Source organism: Charadrius vociferus, unplaced genomic scaffold, assembly GCF_000708025.1.
Source record: "Charadrius vociferus isolate BGI_N301 unplaced genomic scaffold, ASM70802v2 scaffold1578, whole genome shotgun sequence".
In the NCBI taxonomy this organism is placed as follows: domain Eukaryota; kingdom Metazoa; phylum Chordata; class Aves; order Charadriiformes; family Charadriidae; genus Charadrius; species Charadrius vociferus.
Genome location: NW_009649704.1, coordinates 634,191 through 641,740, shown reverse-complemented (window position 1 = coordinate 641,740; position 7,550 = coordinate 634,191). Strand labels below are relative to the sequence as shown.

General features: G+C 55.7%; 1 protein-coding gene across 1 annotated transcript in view; it reads left to right on the top strand.

The window, feature by feature from the left end:
* Positions 1–7,550, top strand: part of COL9A2 (collagen, type IX, alpha 2) — a gene marked incomplete at its 5' end in the record, with an annotated part of 66,935 nt that overhangs the window by 16,704 nt on the left and 42,681 nt on the right. The window lies entirely within an intron of this gene.

Below are 7,550 nucleotides of genomic sequence, written 5' to 3'. Positions count from 1 at the left end.
TTTGCGAGCCGGCCGCCTGCCTGGGAGCCTCGGCGTACGCCGCCGCACGCATGACGGAGCCGGGAGCCGTCAAGGGACCCGTCTACTGAGGAGGGACCGTCACCGCGGCAGAGCCGGCCGGCAAACCCACGCCGGGGCCGGCAGCAATGAGACCAGAAAACTGCAAATCCGTAGGGAGCGACCTCTGCCCATCCCGGCTGCGGGAGGGCGCTGGGCTCGGGCAGCTGCCGGAGGGGAAACGCAGCCTCGGGAATTTAATTTGGTGTAGGTATCACCCCCCTCCCACAGCCCGGGGGATGGTGAAGAATAAAGAGAGGTCGCCCCGAGTCCTGTCCTCGTTACTGGGGTTCATTACCTGCCCCTTCTGCCCGTCCTCCGCTCCCTATGCCCCTTCCCAAAGAAATAAATTGTCTTTCATACAAACCCTCTCACTCCGTTATGTCCTGTTTGGTGCTGAATTGGCTCACTGCCGATTTCTTTTTTGTCCTTTTTTTTTTAAAAAAAAAAACCAAAACAAACAGACAAAGATTGTGGTTTGATTATTTAAGACACTTGCCAGATCCAGCCTTGTTCACTGCTGGGCACTCACAGAGCTGTAAATCTTTGTAAAATAGGATTATTTTATACCTCTGAATAGCAAAACACCAACTTTTTTTAAAAAATGGACAATAAAACAAGATGGATCGTTAATGGACTGAAACGACGTGTTGTTTTATTTGAATCAAACAGGACTATACCTGGTGGGGGAGCGATGGAGGGCTGAAGTTAGATTTTCTGTTGTGTCAAAGTTTTTTAGTGGGTATCTCAATTGCTCATTCCTCTCCTTGTGGAAAATTTCAGCCTCTCAATAAGTTCCTTAGGTGAGCGCTCTTGCTTTTTCCCCCTCTTGCACCACCGCAAAGGTCCAGAGGAATTTGCCGCCCCTGAGCCTCTCATGTGGGAGACTGAGCAAATTTGCCAGAGACACATCGGGCACCTTCAACTGAGGCCGAGTCCGCTCGGGTCCCCTCGCAATCAAGTGGGCCAGAAAACTATTAGCAGCACTGCAAAGGGTATCGATCTCTTAATAGTTAAAAAGGAGACCCGCGGCTCTAACAGGATCCGCAGGTGTCTTTCTCATTATTGCCATCGACAGCAGAAAGGATTAAAGCTGTGCGGTGGGAGCAATGGGGCTTCGCTTTGTAAGATAAATAAAAATCAATTTTTGTTTATTAGCAAAGCGTGTTGAACTTGGCAGGGTAACAAATCCCTGGGAGAGGCGGCCGTAACGGCTGGCCAGGTCCCTCTTGCGGCACAGAGCATCGTTGCCGCCGGCCCGGGGACCACCGGCAAATGGCAGCCAAAATGGGGCTGGGATGGACTGGGGCGGGATGGGGCTCAGCCCCACGCAGCCATGCTTCAGCTGGAGGGGGCTAATCCTGGCAAAGACCCAATCCAAGCCCAGGCGGACCAAACACCATCTACTTTTCCCTCCCCAGACACACCTCGCTGCATAGAAGGGCGTTTTCCCTTCTGGATCCTCATCTGTCCCCATGTCCCCAGACTCTTCAGAAGTGTCCTATATTCATTCTCCATTTAAATTACCTTCTCTGTGCCCTTTGCCAACCGCTGCCTTGTCACTTAACATGCAATCAGCTAACTTTAAGGGGATTGTCTTTTATTTAAAAAAAAAAAAAAAATTGGAAGCGCATTGCAAATGTTTTATTTGCAAGTTGGAATTTAATCAAGGAATTAAGAAGGCTGCATATTAATTAGGGGCCAGACTCCGGTTGTTTCCAATGAGTGGCAAACACACTCCGAATCTGCCTCTTCATCAGAGCTCTCATAAATATTCATCCAATAAATAGCAGATTGGATGTCTTTACAGAGACAAGAGAGATTGAAACCCAAGTATCTGTGGAAATGAAACAGCTGGAAAGCATCCAACCTCTGCCCCAAATAATAACAAATCATTATTAGGAGGAGGCGAAGAAATAGCCTTGTTGAGCATTTGTCTCCATTTCTGGACAAATGGGGAGATTCATCCTAATTCTTTGGTTTTTAGGGGGAGGAATTCAGGTTATCAACCCCCCTTCGGGGACAGCCCGAGGCTAGGCTTGCCCCGGGCTCCAGCTGTGCGGCACATCTGGGGCCGCATCCCCGCTGCACAGCCCAAATCATCTGGGTTTGGGGTTTGTTTTTTTTTCTCCCACGAGAGGGAGCTGCCTGCCCGCTGAATCCCCCTCTTCCCAGGGAGCCGGCACTCCAGTTATCCCCACTAAAACCAGTTTATACCCTTGGCAGGGGCCGGCTGCCGGATCCCCCCCGTCCCGGGCTGCACCTTGTGAGGGCTGCGCTCTCCCCTTGGCTTTGGGAGAGGGGTGGAAAGGGTGAACCCCCCTTTGCTCAGCCCCTTCCCGCCTCCGGGATGAAGGCGGCACAGCTGGAACACACTGGGAGAAGGGACCCGAGGGTGCAGGGACATGGGTAGAGGGAGGACCCGAGGGGCGAGCTGAGTCCTGGAGCAGGGAGAGGCCACTTCCAGGCAGGACAATGGGCCGCCGGAGGCAGGAAAGGTGTCACTGTGTCTGCAGGAGGTCCGGGGCTACCAGGGAGGATGCACGGTCCTTTCCAAGAAGCCGAGGGGTTCCTCACACCCAAGCACATCCCCAGATGGGGCTGGCCGGGATGGGACGGAGCAAGCGCTCCAGCACGGTCACTGGTCCTTCTGACCCCGCTGCTGTTCAGAGCCACGCATGGCCTCCCCAAAAGTGCTAATTGCAGCGGCGGCTGAGCTCTCCCTTAGCCAGAGGCAGCTTTGACCTTCAGCGGGCAACTGCGCTCGCCAGCCGCATCCCGGGAGATGCTGCAGGGCAGGCACGGCTACAGCCGGCGTCCCCGCAGCCGCGCAAGGCGGGGACTGGTGAGGCCAGCGTCTGGGAAGATGAAGATGATCAGGTTTTAATTAAAGTGCCAAGAAAACGGCTGTCTGGAGCTCTTGCTCTTTTCTCTCCCACCTGCTCATGCCCGAATTTGACATAGCGGATTCTCCTGTGGACGGGGCCATGGGGAGCCAGCGCAGGTCCTCGTCACCTCACCTGTCCCACCGGCCGTGGGGCTTTCAGGCAACGCCTCTCCCGTCACACACAGCGGCCGAGCGCAGCCCAAACTGTCCCCCATTGTACAAACCCCAGAGGCTGGTCTATGGCCACTCCAAACTTATTTTCAAAGCAAAAATGTGTGGAACCTCTTCAAATTATTTCCAGGGGTTTAAGAACCTGCTCCCACGCTTGTCCCTGTAGCGGGGACAAGGCTCCAGAAAGACGGTGTGGAGTCGAGCATCATCACGCAGCTTTCATGTGATGTAAAAGACAAGAGGAAAGAAATGAAAAGAAATCACGGCAGATCCCTTCGGGGTCACACCGATTACCCCGCCGGGCCTGCTGGGACCTCCTGCAAGAGTCACAGCTTTCGTTCTCTTCCCCTCGCCTTTGAAAGCTGTGGGGGAAAAAAAAAGAAGAAGAAGAAAAAAAGGAAGTCTGATTTCTGGAGCCTGGAGTAATTAAGGACCCTCTGATTACTGCCATTCAAGGCTGATGAGGCCGGTGGTGCTGGCTGCAGTTTGCACTTGGACAAGCACCGCTAGTTCCACTCCGGGGCCACGTGCACCATTGTTGCAGCTGAACGTGCTCTGTGCTGTCAGTGCTCCCGCACGGCCCTGGCAGGAGGCAGCGACGGCTCCATCCCATCCCATCCCAATCCCATCCCATCCCATCCCATCCGGAGTGGAGAAACCCACCCGCACAGCTCAGGGCAGCCGGAGAGTCCCGGCAGCAGCCAGGAGAGGGGACATCCAGCAGAGAGAGGGTGGGATCTACCAGCTCATGGACCACCCTTGCACGGGAAGGGCTCTCCATCCCTGGAGCATCCCCAGCAGAGCACTGCCGAGAGGAGGTGTTGCCTCCTGCACGGTTGTCCGTGGGTATCCATCAGCATCATCCTCACATCCCACCCTGGTGACAGGCGCAGGGCCCCCGTGCGTGCCCACGGTGAGGGGCAGCGCTGCCGCATGAATAATTTAGGGCAATGAGATAAAAGTTTCCTTGAGCAAGCTAATGCATTGATTAGACCAAATTGCCTCCCTCACCCTCGAGGAGGTAAAAATGAGCTAATCACCGTTTGTTCTCTCTTGATAGATGATTAACCACAAATTAGAATATTAAACAGAGGACTTTGGGTAAGTAAATTAACAGCTGAGAACTAAGTTAATTATTGGAGGAGCCATAAAACTGCTTATTTTTATTCTTGGATTATTGTTTGATGGTTTTGCCTCTTAAAAGAAGGGATTTATTTTTAAAATGGCTTGTTCTGCTGATTGTGGGCAGAAGTGCTATATGTAGCTGGGCCGGCCGGGACACACAAGGTAAATGAATCTCCTGCTCCATCAGCAATGCAGGGGGGAAGTGAATCTCCCCTCTACTGCAGAGAACGGTGCTGCCGGCCCCGGCCGTGCCCTGTGGGCAGGATGCCCCAAGCCAGGACAGGCAGGTGCCCAAGGGTCAGCCAGAGCAGCTGATCTGGCTTCTCCGAGGAAAAGGTCAAATTTGGATACTGGCTCTACCCAAAAAAGTGACAAGAGTCTTCCAGACGGGGGACACAGCAATACGGTGTTGCAGGGAATTAACTTTGTTAATAGCCCATTCATTTAAATGTAAATGGTGAGCCTGGCTGGTATAATGATGCTGGGAAATCTTATTAGAGACCAAATTAAAGGTTTGTGGGTGAGTGAGCGCGTGCAGGAGTGGACCTGAAAGTGAGACAGGGGCTTCCAGGAGAAGTGTGCCCTGGGCGGGGGTCTGTACCCAGGCAGAAAGCACCGATGCTCAGCGGTAAAGCCCAGGAGGGAAGGCTGGATTTGGGGACAGACCAGTGCTGGAGCAGGACGCGAGGGGCTAATCCCTGCCCCTACTGCTGCCGTTGCTCTGTGCCGGCCCGCGGCTGATGCCTGCGGTGGTCCCCAGGGGATGGGGAAGGAGGGGGGATGTGCCATTGACCCCCGGGGCCGAGCAGCATCCCTGCGCGTAACTGCGGCCACGGGCGCTCTCGGGCAGAGCCGGGCAAGGTCCCCTGTCCTCGGAAGGGGTGCACGTCCCCGAGCTGGAGGGTTCGGGGCTGGTCACAGCTCCCAGCCAGATGCGCCTGCAACGAGTTCCTTGCAAGCAGCTCGGTTCCTCTCCGATTTCAATTAGCAGTGGCAGTGGGCCACCGGCACGGCGAGTACTCCCGGGGGGTTCAGGGTCCTCCTTTGGAGGGGTCCTGCCCCACTGCTCCCGCACCCGGCAAAAGGGGAAGGAGCATGCTGACAAAAGGCTGATTTAATTACTGGAATTGTTCTGATTACAGCCTGCAAACACTGTTATCTTGTAATTATTGCCAAGAACATGCCATTAGTACATGATTAAACACAACGTCTTGTGGGCTGCTAGCTGATTGTCTGATGCCTTATGAACTTAATTACTTCATGCTGATAGAAAGCAACTGGAAGGATGGAGCGGGGCAATGGCTCCGGAGGGGAGCTGGGTCTGGGGCTCTGCCGGGGCACCCCACGATGAAGGGGCCCTCAGCTCCCTCCCAGAGATGCTCAGCCCACGTCCACAAGTGTACTCATGATCTCAGCCCCTTAACAGCACCCACAAGCCTCAGCCAAGAGGTCAGGATTAGTGCCTCGGTCCTTTTCTTGCTCTTAGATGCCACCTTTTTTTTTCCTGCTGACCCAGCCAACAAGCACAGGGCACCAGCTTTCTCCCCGGGTCTCCCACGGTTCCAGAGTCTCCATTCAGCAGAGATAAAACCGGTAATTTGTTTGGTACACGCTGGTGGCAAGGTGGCACTGGGGTGTGTGGGAATGCGCTGTGCCTGGGGGTTGCAGGACAGCCCACGTCGCTGGCTGGGTGTGCGGCGGGACGGGCTGGTGGGTGGATGGATGAGGGATGCTCATCTTTGCCCAGACTTCGCTGCCTCGGGACGCGGCTCAGCCAGCAGAGCAAGAGAAGGTCCTGCTATTGATGGGTGAAGGTCCTGCCTGCCGCCCTCAGCTCCCCCCTCCCTGGGAGCCCTCCAGATGAGCTCAGCAGAGCCTCGCAGCCCACGACCGCACCGCCTGCGAGCAGCTTGGTTTCCTTCCAGGAAAAATCGAGTACCCGCCTGCCTCGGGGACCCTTCAGCACCTCTCACACGCTATCACCCTGCCCTGGTGACAAGGACATACAAACTAATCCTGACATCTCATTAGCAGGATTAATTCTCAACCTCATTCTCCTCTCAGCTGAGAAATTGGCACTTCCACTGCTGCCGCAGCGGGACCCGCTCCCCCGGCCGGGGCTGCGGCCAAGCCACCGGGCTGCCCCGGCTCTGACCGAGCAAACTGCAGCAAAACACACTTCTCTCCTGCTTTCCCTCTCCCTCCCGTCCTGGCACCCAGTGCTCAAGTGCCCCCGGCTGGTCACCCCCCTCCCCTGTCCCCCCCATGCCCCCACGCTGTGTTACCGCCCGCAGAGGAGTCTCCACCTCCCCGTGGGAACCGCATCCCCTCGGCAGCCGGGACACCCCAGTCTCAGACTTTCCAGGCACCAAACTCATCCAACTTCTAAACAGAGATGCTGGAAGTCCTCAGTGCAGCCTCTGCGGGCCGTGGGATGGACCCACAGCCTCCCAAGGGGTTGGGGCTACCTGGCCGGGTGCATCTATGGCAGAGCAGTGGGTGCAGGGGCCGCAGGGAAACCTGTTAGCACCGGTAATTGCTTTCAGGCTGATCATCTGCTCGACTTTTTCATGCTTGCTTTCTAAACGGGGAGGGCGTCCTCCTGGGAAAGGGAAAGCCAAGGAGAAAACCTGAAGTCCTTCTTCTCTGGAAGAGGTTTTTTCCATGTTCCCTCACCCTCTGCCTGCAGCATGGGAGTTATATGGACACACCGTCTTCTGCACGTTGCGTGGCATGAGAAAAACTCCACGTGTGAGCGACAAATCAGCCCCATGAAAGGCAAAGGAAAAGGGGGGAAAAACATTTGAAATGGGTCTATTAGCCCAGGCTGAGCTCTAATAAAGGATCCATGAATAAAATATGAAAAGCACGAATTTATAATGGCTCATAAACATTTAATCTCCTTATGCAGAACATACATATTTTTATATCCAGACGTATGGGCTGCGGAGCCCTCTATTTATGGAAGCGCAGGCTGGGTAAGCAGCCTGCTGCCGGGCGAATGCAAATCGCCGGGGATGGGCCCACTCAGCCCCTTCGCGTGTCCCGTCCCCCCGCGGTGCGCGGACGAGGACGCCTGCCCTTCCCCGCGCCCTGCACGCTCCGCCGGGATGCTGCCGGGATGAGGGCTTGCACGGCACCGGGAAAAATCCTCGGAGACACGGCTGCCGTGCTGGCTCTCGCCTGGCCACCATGGGGAAAACCGTGTCTGTTGAGATGTGCCTCACCCGGGGCACGGAGCGGGGTCTCACCCCGCCACCCTCCCACCCCCCCCGGGGCAGAGCCCCCCGCCCCCCCCGGCCCGGGGGCG